This window comes from Oncorhynchus tshawytscha, linkage group LG19 (assembly GCF_018296145.1).
Source record: "Oncorhynchus tshawytscha isolate Ot180627B linkage group LG19, Otsh_v2.0, whole genome shotgun sequence".
Taxonomy (NCBI): domain Eukaryota; kingdom Metazoa; phylum Chordata; class Actinopteri; order Salmoniformes; family Salmonidae; genus Oncorhynchus; species Oncorhynchus tshawytscha.
This window is the reverse complement of record NC_056447.1, coordinates 40,182,796-40,201,830: the sequence shown is the minus strand read 5'-3', so window position 1 is coordinate 40,201,830 and position 19,035 is coordinate 40,182,796. Positions and strand designations below refer to the sequence as shown.

General features: G+C 44.8%; 1 protein-coding gene across 1 annotated transcript in view; it reads left to right on the top strand.

Moving 5' to 3' along the window:
* Positions 1–19,035, top strand: part of LOC112218755 (tetraspanin-9) — a 289,884-nt gene that overhangs the window by 60,335 nt on the left and 210,514 nt on the right. The gene's annotated exons all lie outside the window — the stretch shown is intronic.

Here is a 19,035-nt window from a genome sequence, read left to right as displayed (position 1 = left end):
TTTTGCATGGCTTGTGTGTCTTAGCCACACCATTTTTACATGCCTTGTGCATCTTAGCTTTTACATGCCTTGTGCATCTTAGCCACACCATTTTTACATGCCTTGTGCGTCTTAGCCACACCATTTTTACATTCCTTGTGCGTCTTAGCCACACCATTTCTCTTGGACCATGGCATCCCCGTGGCCTCCTTAATGGTTGAGTCCACTGAGACAGGCATAAAATCAAAACAGTGTCTTGTGTGCCATGAAATGATGTTCTCTATTTGACACTGCTGGACAAAATAAATCTTGGTCGACCAACAGCCTATCCACCAAACCGACCAGTGGACTAAATGGGGTCAGCCCTAAATGAGAGTTAAACTTACTTATTTGCATGATCATTGATTTTATGAGGTATCTGTTGAAAAAAAAATGTTTACATTTTTTTGGCTGGCTCCTGGTGTGTCTTAGTCATTGGAGGCTGCTGAGGGGAAGATGGATCATAATAATGACTGGAATACAGTCAAAGGAATGGAATCAAACGCATCAAAGACGTGGTTGATACTACTCCATTCCTCCGTCCTCCCCTCAGCAGCCTCCACTGGTCTTAGTATCTTAGCCAGTGAATTCATATGCATTGACACTATGCACTCAGGTGTGGAGAACAGCTGTCAGAGACTGAAGGAGCGTAGCACTCAGAAAGTGGGTGATGAGGGATGCTAGCAGATACAGACTTCCAATCATCGCGCTAGTTAGCATTGGCTCATGAAACTACCTCTAAATTCCTTCATACTGAACAAAGAGACATAAAACTGGTATCCACTAGTTCATCTCACTCTTGGGAAAGTAGATAAATGGCCTCATTGCCAAAATATCCCTTTAATTTTTAAATGTACCATTATTTAACTAGGCAAGTCAGTTAAGAACAAATTCTTATTTTCAATGACAGCCTAGGAACAGTGGGTTAACTGACTGTTCAGGGGAAGAACGACAGATTTGTACCTTGTCAGGGGTTTGAACTTGCAACATTCCAGTTACTAGTCCAACGCTCTAACCACTAGGCTACCCTGTCAGCCCTTATTCAGTGTGCTCCGCCTGTCATGATGTACCCGCCACACGTTTCGTCACAGAGAATGCGACAGCCTTGCGAGGGCGAAGAAGCAACACACCGTCTTACCTACAGTACAATACTGTACTTTGACCCCTAGGTTATGATTGCTTCCCTCAGTGCGTATAGCGATGTATTGTAGTGGATGTCCATAGTCTTGCACACTTTCACTATTTCATTCAAGACGATTCCAGGATTTGAAGGTTGTTTCTTTTAACGGTTCTCCATGAAGGCTTTACTCACAATCACACTGTAGGGCTTTAAGGGTTCATGCTTAGAATAGTGGAAAGAGTGGGTGATGGAAATGACGGCAGGGGAAAGTGTGAATCCTGCAATGAGAAAAGCATCTAGCCGACACTACCTGCTGTGTCCTTTCCCATCACACTAAGCATGCATGCACACACACACGCACACACACATCTGGAGGATGTATTGACGCTTCAGGCTCGTGCTGTGTTTCTGGCCTTAGTGTTCCCTCAGTGAGCGCAGGCAGACATTATGGTCACTAGGACACCTAAAGGACAAACAGTGGCCAGGTGCCAGTGAGTCTGCGAGGCGCCTGACTCATCTTCTCCTCCTCTGACAGACGCAGAGGGTGGCATGGCGCACACACACACACACACACACACCACAGCCTCGCAGCCCCGCTCAGCTATGTGCTGCCCCCAGAGCGCCACCGCTAAATATTATGGAGGGTTGCTTGGAAAAGGCCAGCACGTCCTTCCTCTGAATTACTGGGGAGCATTAAAATAGGAACTGTGATACATGGCATTAAAATCCAGACTCCCATAGGCGTGAAAATCGAAACCGTTCCCCCGGTCTGGATTTATCATTGCCCCATCGCTGAGATTCTACTGGCCCCATAAGGAGATGTACAGAACCCAGAGGGCTCTGGCCTATCAGTCACCCTGTCAATCCCCTGGGCGCTGCATGATCAAAGGCAGGCAATGGAGCACCAGTCCCCATACGCCCCATCCTCTGCTTAATAAAGCTGTCAGGGGAAGAAAATCCAGAGATGTCTGTTCATCAACACTCCTGTCAGCAGATAAATAAATAAGAATCCAAAGGGAAGGAAGAAGGCCTAAAATGCAGTGTACATGGAGCGAGCCTCTATGGAATCTGCCAGGCCTGTTCCACCTTATTACTGGGGCCAGTAAAGATTAGTGAAATATGGAGGAGAGGGAGGCCACTGGACAGGTTGTCTGACTGGACAGTTAGACACCTGTTAAACCAGAGGCCTGTGCATCCGAGGAGGAGCGGCTGAATCTTCAGCCCCGATCTGTCGATCTGTCACACACTCCTCATGAAGCGCTTGTTAAACGCCCCATTCCCACACCAGACTTACACTTGCATATCCTGTTCTAGATTTGCATTCCTGGACTCCTCTCTTCCTCTCCTCCTTCTGGATATCTCCGATGAATCACAGGCTTTTTCTTTACCCGACGTCAGCAGACAGTCCCATGTATCTCCTAACAGGAATTCCTATATTAATGCCTCTGTCTGCTCGGCCTTCCTCCTCCAGCCATATCTCATTTCAGCCCTTAAATAATGCCGGAGGATAGTGTCTCTTGGGAGACGCAAACAAATCGTCCATATCTCTCACGTTTCATGTGCGATTTATCAGGCGGAATTTTCTCCCTCGGGAACGAATGGATGCTTCTGGGAGACTGGATCATTGGACTGGGGCTGCATACCAAATGGCACTCTATTCCCTGCATAGTGCACTACTTTCGACCAAGGCACTATATAGGAAATAGGGTGCCATTCAGAACGACCCTTGGTATCTCTGTATGGATTCCTCGCCTGTGTTTATAGCTTTATGGTATCCGGCACTTTATAAAGCTGCTTATGGAATCTACTCTGGTATGCTAGTGTTGGGTGTTGGAGTATGTAGGTCATTTACTATATCTCCTGAGACCCGGCAAAAAAACCTTTAGGATGATCATTTTCTTTTGCATCACAGGTGTTTGGGGCAATTTTTTTTAGAAAGATACAGTGCCTTGCAAAAGTATTCGGCCCCCTTGAACTTTGCGACCTTTTGCCACATTTCAGGCTTCAAACATAAAGATATAAAACTGTATTTTTTTGTGAAGAATCAACAACAAGTGGGACACAATCATGAAGTGGAACGACATTTATTGGATATTTCAAACTTTAACAAATCAAAAACTGAAACATTGGGCGTGCAAAATTATTCAGCCCCTTTACTTTCAGTGAATCAAACTCTCTCCAGAAGTTCAGTGAGGATCTCTGAATGATCCAATGTTGACCTAAATGACTAATGATGATAAATACAATCCACCTGTATGTAATCAAGTCTCCGTATAAATGCACCTGCACTGTGATAGTCTCAGAGTTCCGTTAAAAGCGCAGAGAGCATCATGAAGAACAAGGAACACACCAGGCAGGTCCGAGATACTGTTGTGAAGAAGTTTAAAGCCGGATTTGGATACAAAAAGATTTCCCAAGCTTTAAACATCCCAATGAGCACTGTGCAAGCGATAATATTGAAATGGAAGGAGTATCAGACCACTGCAAATCTACCAAGACCTGGCCGTCCCTCTAAACTTTCAGCTCATACAAGGAGAAGACTGATCAGAGATGCAGCCAAGAGGCCCATGATCACTCTGGATGAACTGCAGAGATCTACAGCTGAGGTGGGAGACTCTGTCCATAGGACAACAATCAGTCGTATATTGCACAAATCTGGCCTTTATGGAAGAGTGGCAAGAAGAAAGCCATTTCTTAAAGATATCCATAAAAAGTGTCGTTTAAAGTTTGCCACAAGCCACCTGGGAGACACACCAAAAATGTGGAAGAAGGTGCTCTGGTCAGATGAAACCAAAATTGAACTTTTTGGCAACAATGCAAAACATTATGTTTGGCGTAAAAGCAACACAGCTCATCACCCTGAACACACCATCCCCACTGTCAAACATGGTGGTGGCAGCATCATGGTTTGGGCCTGCTTTTCTTCAGCAGGGACAGGGAAGATGGTTAAAATTGATGGGAAGATGGATGGAGCCAAATACAGGACCATTCTGGAAGAAACCTGATGGAGTCTGCAAAAGACCTGAGACTGGGACGGAGATTTGTCTTCCAACAAGACAAGGATCCAAAACATAAAGCAAAATCTACAATGGAATGGTTCAAAAATAAACATATCCAGGTGTTAGAATGGCCAAGTCAAAGTCCAGACCTGAATCCAATCGAGAATCTGTGGAAAGAACTGAAAACTGCTGTTCACAAATGCTCTCCATCCAACCTCACTGAGCTCGAGCTGTTTTGCAAGGAGGAATGGGAAAAAATGTCAGTCTCTCGATGTGCAAAACTGATAGAGACATACCCCAAGCGACTTACAGCTGTAATCGCAGCAAAAGGTGGCGCTACAAAGTATTAACTTAAGGGGGCTGAATAATTTTGCACGCCCAATTTTTCCGTTTTTGATTTGTTAAAAAAGTTTGAAATATCCAATAAATGTCGTTCCACTTCATGATTGTGTTCCACTTGTTGTTGATTCTTCACAAAAAAATACAGTTTTATATCTTTATGTTTGAAGCCTGAAATGTGGCAAAAGGTCGCAAAGTTCAAGGGGGCCGAATACTTTCGCAAGGCACTGTATATACATTTTTCTATTTGTATTTGGCTGTTAGGACTCGGTTGATTTTAAATATGAAACATTTGACATCACAGTAAATGGGGGCAGGAAGTATAAAACGTAGTTAGCGCATCCTGATTCGACTACAGAGGATATTTATTAACAAGCTCTTATTTAATGTGAAATAATATTACACTGCTCTGAAAACTCACCAAACTACTCCTGAGATATTCAGTACCAGTCAAACGTTTGGACACACCTACTCATTCAAGTGTTTTTCTTTATTTGTACTATTTTCTACATTGTAGAATAAAAGTGAACACATCAAACCTATGAAATAACACATGGAATCATGTAGTAACCAAAAAAGTGTTAAACAAATCAAAATATATTTTATATTTGAGATTCTTCAAAGTAGCCACCCTTTGCCTTGATGACAGCTTTGCACGATTGGAAGAGTGCAAATCTGTCATCAAGGCAAAGGGTGGCTACTTTGAAGAATCTCAAATATAAGATCACCATGCGCCTAAGATCAACATGCGCAATGCCAAGCGTCAGCTGGAGTGGTGTAAAGCTTGCCGCCATTGGACTCTGGAGCAGTGGAAACGTGTTCTCTGGAGTGATGAATCACGCTTCATTGGCAGTCCGAAGGACAAATCTGGGTTTGGCGGATAACAGGAGAACGCTACCTGTCCCAATGAATAGTGCCAACTTTAAATTTTGGTAGAGTAATGGTCCGATGCTATTTTTCATGGTTTGTACTTGGCCCCTTACTTCTAGTGAAGGGAAATTTTAACGCTCTTGCATACTATTACATTCTAGACGATTTTGTGCTTCCTACTTTTTGGCAACAGTTTGGGAAAGGCCCTTTCCTGTTTCAGCATGACAATGCCCCCGTGCACAAAGCCAGGTCCATACATAAATGGTTTGTCAAAATTGGCGTGGAAGAGCTTGACTGGACTGCACAGATCCCTGAACTCAACCCCAGCGAACACCTTTGGGATGAATTGGAACGCCATATTAATGCCTATGATTTTGCAATGAGATGTTCAACGAGCAGGTGTCCACATACCTTTGGTCATGTAGTGTATTTACCTATTAGAAACTATTTGAATATCAAACTCACAAAAAGTATAATTATATAATTAGACACACCATAAAATGCCATTTGTTTAAGATGGGATCTAATGCCGGAGTATGCCCATAAAAGCTTCCCCATGGAGCTGAGCTGGTCACACTGAGCCCATGTATGAGTCAAAGGGCTCTCTCTGTATTTCTCTACTCTATTGGTTGTCCTCTCTATATCTATACCGTTTTACTGTTGTCTATATCCCTTACCTTTGGTTACTGCCCTCTCATGCATGTATTCCACTTCCGCTATCTCTCTCTGTCCGTCTCTATATGCTCACTCTGCCGCTACTTCTATTTGCCTCTATTGCTCTCTTTCTTTCTTTCGGTCTCTTTTTGTCTCTCTTTTTGTCTCTTTCTTTCTCTCTTTTTCTCTCTCTTTCTGTTGGTCTTTCTTGTCTGTCTTTGCCTCGCTCGCTTTCGCTCGCTCTCTCTCTCTCCGTACCTCCGTGTCTCAGTCCACCCTCCCTTCCCCCTCTCTTCACTTTCTCCTATGTCTGCTGACACAGTGCCCAGTGAGCAGATGCCATGCACCAGGAGCTGGCAGCAATCCTGCCCAGGCCTGAGAAACAGTAACGCAGCCTGGCAGGCCCTGTGTTCTCTTCATCAGGTGGGAAGAGGGATCTGTGGGAGAGCAGGCTTCCTGCAGAGGGGAGTGTGGACAGTGGGTTCAGGTCAACACATACACTAAAGGACAGATTCACAATAGAAAACACACATGCAATGTGACTCTCCCACCTATCAACACCAGCAGTGGAGACCTGAAGGTTGTTCAACACCGGGAGCTACAGTAGAACTAGTGTGTTGCTAGAATCCATTTATGGAACATTGGCTGCTAGTCTTCTATCTTCACACCGTGGTGGAGGAGATGGACTCTGAGGAATAAAACAATGTGTGCAAAATAGTGATCAATGCTAGCTGTCTTCTACCCTCCTCGTTCCTCTTCCCCTGTGGTAGCGCTAGATAAGAATTATTTTGATAGATCTTGATGTTTATACAGTATAATCCCAAATGAAGATGTTCTGTATGTATAGCGTGTAGAGAATTAAAGACGGGATGTTGGATTTGTGAGCCGACAGTACATTATCTGTAAAGACAGACCATCTTTGCATACACCCACTTTCCCTTTGACGTTGTCTCTGGTGAGACTGAGTTTGCAGTGTGCAATGCTGCAGTATGAGAGCGAGTGACAATGCTTGCAAATTGTGTTTTCCATGTACATATTTCATCTTCTGCTCGCAGTCCCTCATTATCTCCCTCTCTCTGTCTTCATTCGGCATCACTTAATTCTGTAAAATCGCACCAAGCTTGTCTATTAACGTCATTTAAAACCCGGGGAGAGAGATTAAATAATAGATGTTTTAATCTCTCATATATCCGGTGTGGCATTACTCGTAGCAGACGCTGTAAAATTAGCATGAAGGATAGGAGCCCCTAAAACCCAAACTGATGTGTAGCCTAGCGCAGCTCAGTCAGCACAATACGTTTTTCCTCTCCCCTCACTCTCATTTGTCAATGTGATGTCAGGGTCTAATGGCCTGATGCACCACAGGTCCAATTTGTCACCATGATGTCATGGTCTAATGGCCTGATGCAGCACAGGTCCACTTTGTCACCATGACGTCATGGTCTAATGGCCTGATGCACCACAGGTCCACTTTGTCACCATGATGTCATGGTCTAATGGCCTGATGCACCACAGGTCCAAAGAACAGACGCATTAGCTGCAAGGTTGTGAACTCTGCCCAGTCGATGATGTCATGCCTTGCCGATGATGCGCTATACTATGCTGGGGTCACGGGTGATGGCAGTTCATCCTGTAGCTATGCCGCACTTGTTGCCCCCTGCTCCTCCACAGTAGGCTCCGGTGTTTGTGTGGGGTTTGGAGGGGGTATGGAGTGGCGCACAGCTGCACACCTCCCCGGCTCATCCCAGGCAGATGCCACAATATATCTGTAAACGTTTGGGGAGACAAGAATCTTGGCTAAATAGACTTTGCAGATGCCTCCTATTGCATGGAGGATCAGGAAGGAAATTCCTCATCAAATGAGTGGACAAGAGGCAACCAGGCAGCCAGTCAAGGTTTGGGTCTTGTTGGGGCAAAGAAGACTAAGGCCTAAATCACAGTCCAGAGATGCTGAGACGCGATAGTCCAGCGTCCCATTGTGACATAGCAACGCAGCTCTGAGACCACCAGCATTGGGAGACGCATAGCCCAAACGCACACCTCCCCACAATTCCCCAACCAACGTGTCTCTGGTACACTTCCTATATTCATTTGAATGTGTTGACAGTTGGAGAAATTGCTTGAGCTGTGTTGAGAATTTGAAAAGTATGAAAGCCAAGAACACTGTTGTGTGTACGTGTACACATTTTGGACTATAGTAGACATTTAAGGCTGCCCATGTCCTGCCAGCCTGCCATGCTTCTAAGCCCATGAAACAGCTTCAGCGGAGAATCCAATCCAGACCTCTCGTGACGGGTGGACTTGTTGAGTGCTGTTTATCTACTGACCGAGGTTCTAATCTCCTCACGAGTCCCCTGGGACACAAAACATGTCTCCTGTCCGTCAGTTTCAGGTCAGGCTGCGGCTGGTGCTTGGGCGGCTCTAAGCCAAAGATGGCTACAGGAGGTAGTTAGCTAGATAACATGGATGGATGGCCTCGCTAGCTGTTGTCATCTGCACCCAATCCATATGGGATGTACCATATGGGATGTTAACATGTGTTGCATACACTTGCTGTTCAGAACACTAGTGCCAAGATTGGAATTTTGAAATTGGACACTATCATCATCACTTTCACAATGAGTCTTTTTGTTTTTTTATGTCCTCATGACTCATAACATTGTATTATACAGTATGGAGATATTCTAATGTAATTGTATCTCCCTTTGGATTCTAGTTTGTTTATTTTACCTGAACATTGCGTGGGAGAGTAGGACCAGGCGAGGTGTCCAAAACAACAGCCTTAAAACGACTCTGTATTTATTTAGTATTGCAGCCACATGTTGCCCACAGCTTGCATGTTATAACAATGTTGGTGAATGTCAGAGTTGACTTGCTGTATTGTGTCTTAATAATGATGAAAAATAAGTGCTGGCCAGAAAGAATGGGCATTGGCCCACAGTCAACCAGTACTGCTTCCCTGTATTACAGATGTCCTGCTGATAAGCCCCTAACAATGTGCTAAGTGGGGGGATTCTGTGGTTTGGAGAATGCTGTTTTCTGTCTCTTCTCAACAAGAAACTAATTATGGATTATCATACCCCATGTTCCCTGAGGGTCCTCATATCTCCCTGCTAATGAATCTGCTACAGTTGAGTAGAGTTCCACAACATCAGAAAACCCATATGTTCCTCACATGCCAGAGGTGCTGTTGTCTTCTACTGTTGTGAAACTTCAGCACTGAAGATATGAGAACAAGGCTGAATTAATTCAAGAGACTTTTGAAGGACAAGTGTCTATAAAAATATGGTCTTTGTCACAAGGTGCTGAGAAAAGCTTTTAGAAAGTAAAACAATTTGTTGGCTCAGCCAACCATAAAAATCTCAGTCCCTACAGTTTAATTCCTTGTCTTCGTGTGTTCTTCTTCTAAGCTTTCATTGGAGCCGAGTCATGGAGTAGCCAGAAGGTTTTCATTTGTGAATTTTCATTTTAATCTGTAGCCTCAACGTCCTGCTCTCCTTGTTTTCCCAACAGTGGCCGCATACATTTTACAGTGAAGAACATTGTTACATCAAAGTCAGTGATAGTAGGGGGGAGAAAGTAAAGTGCAAGTTCCCGAAAGGCCTCAACATTTTATTTACTATGTCAATATGTATTTGTTGTCAATGTTTTGACATCACACTCAAATCTAATTTTATTCCAGAGAAACTCTGAAGCACTATCAGAGTGACCAGCGGGTTCTGGGTCACCTCCCTGACCAAGGCCCTTCTCCACTGATTGCTCAGTTTGGCTGGGAGGCCAGCTCTAGGAAGAGTCTTGGTGGTTCAAAACTTCTTCCATTTAAGAATGATGGAGGCCACTGTGATCTTGGGGACCTTCAATGCTCCACACATTCTTTGGTACCCTTCTCCAGATCTGTGCCTCGACACAATCCTGTCGCGGAGCTCTAGGGACAAAGGATTATCAATGGAAACAGGATGCACCTGAGCTCAATATCGAGTCTCATAGCAAAGGGTCTGAATACTTGGTCAATACGGAAGGGGTCAGATGCTAAGATACAGGACTGTTTAGCAGGCACAGACTGGAATATGTTCCGGGATTCTTCCGATGGCATAGAGGAGTTCACCACATCAGTCACTGGCTTCATCAATAAGTGCATCGATGACATCTTTCCCACAGTGACCATACATACATACCCCAACCAGAAGCCATGGATTACAGGCAACATCCGCATTGAGCTAAAGTGTAGAGCTGCCGCTTCAAGGAGCGGGACTCTAACCCGGAAGCTTATAAGAAATCCCGCTATGCCCTCCGATGAACCATCAAAACAGGACGTACTACACCGGCTCCAATGCTCGTCGGATGTGGCAGGGCTTGCAAACTATTATGGACTACAAAGGAAAGCACAGCCGCTAACCGACCAGTGTCACGAGCCTGCCAGATGAGCTAAATTACTTCTATGCAAGCAACACTGAAGCATGCATATGAGAGCATCAGCTGTTCCGGATGACTGTGTGATCACACTGTAACGGTTTTCTTCCATTGAAGGAGAGGAGGACCAAAATGCAGCATGGTTAGAGTTCAACATGTTAAATCAAGATTATACACGAGACACTACAATATACATAACAACAAATGTGAAAACCAAAACAGTCCTATCTGGTACAAAGACAGAAGACAACCACCCACAAAATACCCAAAGAACATTGCTGCCTAAATATGGTTCCCAATCAGAGACAACGATAAACACCTGCCTCTAATTGAGAACCAATCTAGGCAACCATAGACTTACATAAACACCTAGACTAGAAAACACCCCATAAACATACAAAACCCCTAGACCAGACAAAACACATACATCCCCCATGTCACACCCTGACCTAACCAAAATAATAAAGAAAACAAAGATAACTAAGGCCAGGGCATGACACATCCTCTCCATAGCCAATGTGAGTAAGACCTTTAAACAGGTCATCATTCACAAGGCCGCAGACGGATTACCAGGACGTGTACTCCGAGCATGCGCTGACCAACTGGCATGTGTCTTCATTGACATTTTCAACCTGTCCCTGATCGAGTCTGTACAGAGGCTTGCAAAAGTATTCACCCCCCTTGGCATTTTTCCTATTTTGTTGCCTTACAACCTGGAATTAAAATAGATTTTTGGGGGGTTTGTATAATTTGATTTACACAACATGCCTACCACTTTGAAGATGCAAACTATTTTTTATTGTGAAACAAACAAGAAATAACTTAAGCGTGAATAACTATTCATCCCCCCCAAAGTCAATACTTTGTAGAGCCACCTTTTGCAGCAATTACAGCTGCAAGTCTCTTGGGGTATGTCTCAATAAGCTTGGCACATCTAGCCATTGGGATTTTTGCCCATTCTTCAAGGCAAAACTGCTCCAGCTCCTTCAAGTCGGATGGGTTCTGCTGGTGTACAGCAACCTTTAAGTCATACCACAGATGCTCAATTAGATTGAGGTCTGGGCTTTGACTAGGCCATTCCAAGACATTTAAATGTTTCCCCTTAAACCACTCAAGGGTTGCTTTAGCAGTATATTTAGGGTCATTGTCCTGCTGGAAGGTGAACCTCCGTCCCAGTCTCAAATCTCTGGAAGACTGAAACAGGTTTCCCTCAAGAACTTCCCTGTATTTAGCAACATCATTCCTTCAATTCAGACCCGTTTCCCAGTCTCTGCCGATGAAAAAGATCCGCACAACATGATGCTGTCATCACCATGCTTCACTGTGGGGATGGTATTCTTGGGTTGAACCGAGGTGTTGAGTTTGCGCCAGTGATAGCGTTTTCCTTGATGGCCAGAAAGCTCAATTTTAGTCTCATCTCACCAAAGTACCTTCTCCCATATTTTTGGGGAGTCTCCCACATGCCTTTTGGTGAACACCAAACATGTTTGCTTATTTTTTTCTTTTAAGCAATGGCTTTTTTTCTGGCCATTCTTCTGTAAAGCCCAGCTCTGTGGATTGAATGGCTTAAAGTGGTCCAGCTCCTTCAGGGTTGTCTTTGGTCTCTTTGTTGCCTCTCTGATTAATGCCATCCTTGCCTGGTCTGTGAGTTTTGGTGGGTGGCCCTCTCTTGGCAAGTTTATTGTGGTGCCATATTCTTTCCATTTTTTAATAATGGATTTAATGGTGCTCCGTGGGATGTTCAAAGTTTCAGATTTTTTTTTGTAACTCAACCCTGATCTGTACTTCTCCACAACTTTGTCCCTGAGAGCTCCTTGGTCTTCATGGTGCTATTTGCTTGGTGGTGCCCCTTGCTTAGTGGTGTTGCAGACTCTGGGGCCTTTCAGAACAGGTGTATATACAGTTTAAGTCGGAAGTTTACATACACCTTTGCCAAATATATTTAAACTCAGTTTTTCACAATCCCTGACATTTAATCCTAGTAAAAATTCCCTGTCTTAGGTCAGTTAGGATCACCACTTTATTTTAAGAATATGAAATGTCAGAATCAGCATTTATTTATTTCATCACATTCCCAGTGGGTCAGAAGTTTACATACACTCAATTTGTTTTTGGTGGTATTTCCTTCAAATTGTTTAACTTGGGTCAAACATTTCGGGTAGCCTTCCACAAGCTTCCCATAATAGGTTGGGTGAATTTGGCCCATTCCTCCTGACAGAGCTGGTGTAACTGAGTCAGGTTTGTATTCCTCCTTGCTTGCACACACTTTTTCAGTTCTGCCCACAAATGTTCTATGGGATTGAGGTCAGGGCTTTGTGATGGCCACTCCAATACCTTGACCGTAGTCTGGCTTTTTTTATGGAGGTTTTGGAGCAGTGGCTTCTCCCTTGCTGAGCGGCCTTTCAGGTTATGTCGATTATAGGAGTCGTTTTTACTGTGGATATAGACACTTTTGTACCTGTTTCCTCCAGCATCTTCACAAGGTCCTTTGCTGTTGTTCTGGGATTGATTTGCACTTTTCGCACCAAAGTGTGTTCATCTCTAGGAGACAGAACGCGTCTTCTTCCTGAGCGGTATGACAGCTGCGTGTTCCAATGGTGTTTATACTTGCGGTCTATATTTTTTGTACAGATGAACGTGGTACCTTCAGGCATTTGGAAATTAATCGCAAGGATTTTCCAGACTTGAGGAGGTCTACAATTTTTCTTCTGAGGTCTTGAAATACATAAATACATTCAAGGTAGGCCTTGAAATACATCTACAGGTACACCTCCAATTGACTATAATTATGTCAATTAGCCTATCAGAAACTTCTAAAGCCATGACATAGTTTTCTGGAATTTTCCAAGCTGTTTAAAGGCACAGTCAACTTACTGAATGTAAACTTATGACCCAATGGAATTGTGATACAGTGAATTATAAGTTAATTCATTTGTCTGTAAACAATTGTTGGAAAAATTACTTGTGTCATGCACAAAGTAGATGTCCTCGCTAACTTGCCAAAACATTAGTTTGTTAACAAGAAATTTGTGGAGTGGTTGAAAAACAAGTTTTAATGACTCCAACCTGAGTGTATGTAAACTTCCGACTTCAACTGTATACTGAGATCATGTGACAGATTACACTTAGATTGCACACAGTTGGACTTTTTGTTTTACAAATTATGTGACTTCTGAAGGTAATTGGTTGCACCAGATCTTATTTAGGTGCTTCATAGCAAAGGGGGTGCATACATATGCACAAACCTCTTTTCATTATTTTTTTATATATTTTTTTCACTTCACCAAATTTGGAATATTTTGTGTATGTCCATGAATATTTTGTGTATGTCCAATCCAAATAAAAATACATTTAAATTGCAGGTTGTAATGCAACAAAATAGGAAAAACACCACGGGGGATGAATACTTTTTCAAGTTACTGTAATATCAACATGTTTCAAGCAGTCCACCATAGTCCCTGTGCCCACGAACACCAAGGTAACCTCCCTAAATGACTACTGACCCATAGCACTCACATCTGTAGCCATGAAGTGCTTTGAATGGCTCACATCAACACCATTATCCCAGAAACCCTAGACCCACTCCAATTTGCATACTGCCCCAACAGATCCACAGATGATGTAATCTCTATTGCACTCCACACTGCCATTCACACCTGGACTTAAGGAACATCTATGTGAGAATGCTATACATTGACTTCAGCTCAGCATTCAACACCATAGTGCCCACAAAGCTCATCATTAAGCTAAGGATCCTGGGACTAAACATCTCTCTCTGCAACTGGATCCTGGACTTCCTGACCGGCCGCTTCCAGGTGGTAAGGGTTGGAGCAACACATCTGCCACGCTGATCATCAACACAGGGCCCCCTCATGGGTGCATGCTTAGTCCCCTCCAGTACTCCCTGTTCACCCATGATGGCCAGTTACGACTCCAACACCATCATTAAGTTTTCTGATGACACAACAGTGGTAGGCCTGATCACCGACAACGATGAGACAGCCTATAGGGACGAGGTCAGAGACGTGGCAGTGTGGTGCCAGGATAACAACCTCTCCCTTAACGTGATCAAGACAAATGAGATGATTTTTGACAACAGGAAAAGGAGGACCAAGGACGCCCCCATCCTCATCGACGGGTTGTAGTGGAGCAGGTTGAGAGATTCAAGTTCCTTGGTGTCATCACCAACAAATTATCATGGTCCAAACACACCAAGACAGTCGTGAAGAGGGCACGACAAAGCCTATTCCCCCTCAGGAAACTAAAAAGATTTGGCAGGTCCTGAGATCCTCAAAAGGTTCTATATGACAGCTGCGTGTTCCCATGGTGTTTATACTTGCGGTCTATATTTTTGTACAGCTGACCACGACTCCATTTTGTTGATCCCTGCCTACAGACAGAAACTAAAACAAGAAGCTCCCACGCTGAGGTCTGTCCAACGCTGGTCCGACCAAGCTGACTCCACACTCCAAGACTGCTTCCATCACGTGGACTGGGAGATGTTTCGTATTGCGTCAGACAACAACATTGACGAATACGCTGATACGGTGTGCGAGTTCATTAGAACGTGCGTTGAAGATGTCGTTCCCATAGCAACGATTAAAACATTCCCTAACCAGAAACCGTGGATTGATGGCAGCATTCGTGTGAAACTGAAGGCACGAACCACTGCTTTTAATCAGGGCAAGGTGTCTGGTAACATGGCTGAATACAAACAGTGCAGCTATTCCCTCCGCAAGGCTATCAAACAAGCTAAGCGCCAGTACAGAGACAAAGTAGAATCTCAATTCAACGGCTCAGACACAAGAGGTATGTGGCAGGGTCTACAGTCAATCACGGACTACAGGAAGAAACCCAGCCCAGTCACGGACCAGGATGTCTTGCTCCCAGGCAGACTAAATAACTTTTTGCCCGCTTTGAGGACAATACAGTGCCACTGACACGGCCTGCAACGGAAACATGCGGTCTCTCCTTCACTGCAGCCGAAGTGAGTAAGACATTTAAACGTGTTAACCCTCGCAAGGCTGCAGGCCCAGACGGCATCCCCAGCCGCGCCCTCAGAGCATGCGCAGACCAGCTGGCCGGTGTGTTTACGGACATATTCAATCAATCCCTATACCAGTCTGCTGTTCCCACATGCTTCAAGAGGGCCACCATTGTTCCTGTTCCCAAGAAAGCTAAGGTAACTGAGCTAAACGACTACCGCCCGTAGCACTCACATCCGTCATCATGAAGTGCTTTGAGAGACTAGTCAAGGACCATATCACCTCCACCCTACCTGACACCCTTGACCCACTCCAATTTGCTTACCGCCCAAATAGGTCCACAGACGATGCAATCTCAACCACACTGCACACTGCCCTAACCCATCTGGACAAGAGGAATACCTATGTGAGAATGCTGTTCATCGACTACAGCTCGGCATTCAACACCATAGTACCCTCCAAGCTCGTCATCAAGCTCGAGACCCTGGGTCTCGACCCCGCCCTGTGCAACTGGGTACTGGACTTCCTGACGGGCCGCCCCCAGGTGGTGAGGGTAGGCAACAACATCTCCTCCCCGCTGATCCTCAACACTGGGGCCCCACAAGGGTGCGTTCTGAGCCCTCTCCTGTACTCCCTGTTCACCCACGACTGCGTGGCCATGCACGCCTCCAACTCAATCATCAAGTTTGCGGACGACACAACAGTGGTAGGCTTGATTACCAACAACGACGAGACGGCCTACAGGGAGGAGGTGAGCGCCCTCGGAGTGTGGTGTCAGGAAAATAACCTCACACTCAACGTCAACAAAACTAAGGAGACGATTGTGGACTTCAGGAAACAGCAGAGGGAACACCCCCATCCACATCGATGGAACAGTAGTGGAGAGGGTAGCAAGTTTTAAGTTCCTCGGCATACACATCACAGACAAACTGAATTGGTCCACTCACACAGACAGCATCGTGAGGAAGGCGCAGCAGCGCCTCTTCAACCTCAGGAGGCTGAAGAAATTCGGCTTGTCACCAAAAGCACTCACAAACTTCTACAGATGCACAATCGAGAGCATCCTGGCGGGCTGTATCACCGCCTGGTATGGCAACTGCACCGCCCTCAACCGTAAGGCTCTCCAGAGGGTAGTGAGGTCTGCACAACGCATCACCGGGGGCAAACTACCTGCCCTCCAGGACACCTACACCACCCGATGCTACAGGAAGGCCATAAAGATCATCAAGGACATCAACCACCCGAGCCACTGCCTGTTCACCCCGCTGCCATCCAGAAGGCGAGGTCAGTACAGGTGCATCAAAGCTAGGACCGAGAGACTGAAAAACAGCTTCTATCTCAAGGCCATCAGACTGTTAAACAGCCACCACTAACATTGAGTGGCTACTGCCAACACACTGTCAATGACACTGACTCTACTCCAGCCACTTTAATCATGGGAATCGATGGGAAATGATGTAAATATATCACTAGCCACTTTAAACAATGCTACCTTATATAATGTTACTTACCCTACATTGTTCATCTCATATGCATACGTTGATACTGTACTCTATATCATCGACTGCATCCTTATGTAATACATGTATCACTAGCCACTTTAACTATGCCACTTGGTTTACATACTTATCTCATATGTATATACTGTACTCGATATCATCTACTGTATCTTGCCTATGCTGCTCTGTACCATCACTCATTCATATATCCTTATGTACATATTCTTTATCCCCTTACACTGTGTATGACAGTAGTTTTTTTTGGAATTGTTAGTTAGATTACTTGCTCGTTATTACTGCATTGTCGGAACTAGAAGCACAAGCATTTCGCTACACTCGCATTAACATCTGCTAACCATGTGTATGTGACAAATAAAATTTGATTTGATTTAGCTGCAACATCGAGAGCATCCTGACCGGTTGCATGACTGCCAAGTACGGCAACTGCTCGGCCTCCGACCGCAAGGCACTTCAGAGGGTAGTGCGTACGGCCCAGTACATCACTGGGGCAAAGCTGCCTGCCATCCAAGACCTCTACACCAGGCAGTGTCAGGGGAAGGCCCTAAAAATGGTCAAAGACCCCAGCCACCCTAGTCATAGACTGTTCTCTCTACTACCGCATTGCAAGCGGTACCAGAGTGCCAAGTCTAGGACAAAAAGGCTTCTCAACAGTTTTTACCCCCAAGCCATAAGACTCCTGAACAGGTAACCAAATTGTTACCCAGACTATTTGCATTGTCTGCCCCCCCCAACCCCTCCTTTACGCTGCTGCTACTCTCTGTTTATCTTATATGCATAGTCACTTTAACGATACCTACATGTACATACTACCTAAATGGCCCGATCAACCAGTAAATGGCCAGACCAACATTGGCTAACCGGGCTATCTGCATTGTGACCCACCACCCGCCAACCCCTCTTTTTACGCTTCTGCTACTCTCTGTTCATCATATATGCATAGTCACTTTAACGATACCTACATGTACATACTACCTCAATAAGCCTGACTAACAGGTGTCTGTATATAGCCTTGCTACTCTTTTTCAAATGTCTTTTTTCTGTTGTTTTATTTCTTTACTTACCTACACACACACACACACACCTTTTTTCCCACACCATTGGTTAGAGCCTGTAAGTAAGCATTTCACTGTAAGGTCTACACCTGTTGTATTCGGCGCACGTGACAAATAAACTTTGATTTGATTTGATTTAATCAGTGGGAATAGGGGACAGGTGTGCGTGATGAAAGTTCTGGAGTTCTAACCAAAGTTATTTCTGAATATTGATCATCACATTTATTGGAAATGTGAACAATGGTGTAGTGCACTCCCTGTCTATGATTGCCATTGCCTCCCATGTAGAATGTAACAGCATAGTTAAGGCTGCTCATTGATTTCTGTTCCAGCTTCTAATGCTCCATTGAGCAGAGACCTCCAGACGTGTTTTACATAAATCAGCACAGCTACAGTGTCTGGCCTTCTGACAGATATTAGGTAGCACTCTGTGATTTCACCACACATTACACTGTAATCAGAGCAGTTCCACCCCCCCCAGTCTTCGATTATGCATCCATTCTACTCTGATAAGTACCTGACACAAGTCATTTCAATGCACAAGGCGAGAACCAGATGCAGACACAGGAGGCAGAGGTTGGAGTCTTACAATGTTTATTCATCCAAAGGGGTAGGCAAGAGAATGGTAGTGGACAGGCAAAAAGGTCAAAACCAGATCAGAGTCTAGGAGGTACAGAGTGGCAGACAGGCTCGTGATCAAGGCAAGCAGAATGATCAGGCAGGCGGGTACAAAGTCCAGAAACAGGCAAGGGTCAAAACTGGGAGGACTAGAAAAAGGAGAATGCAAAAAGCAGGAGAACAGGAAAAATGCTGGTTGACATAGAAACATACATGGCACAGAGAGACAGGAAACACAGGGATAAATACACTGGGGAAAACAAGCGACACCTGGAGGGGGTGGAGACAATAACGAGGAAAGGTGAAACAGATCAGGGTGTGACAAGTCATGGAGTCTTATTGGCATGGAGCTCCATTAACAAGGGAGTACGTTGGGTTTCCTGATCGTGGCTCATGGATCATGGGATCCATCCTTCCCATTGCCTCTCCCTCACGGTGTACCGTGATATG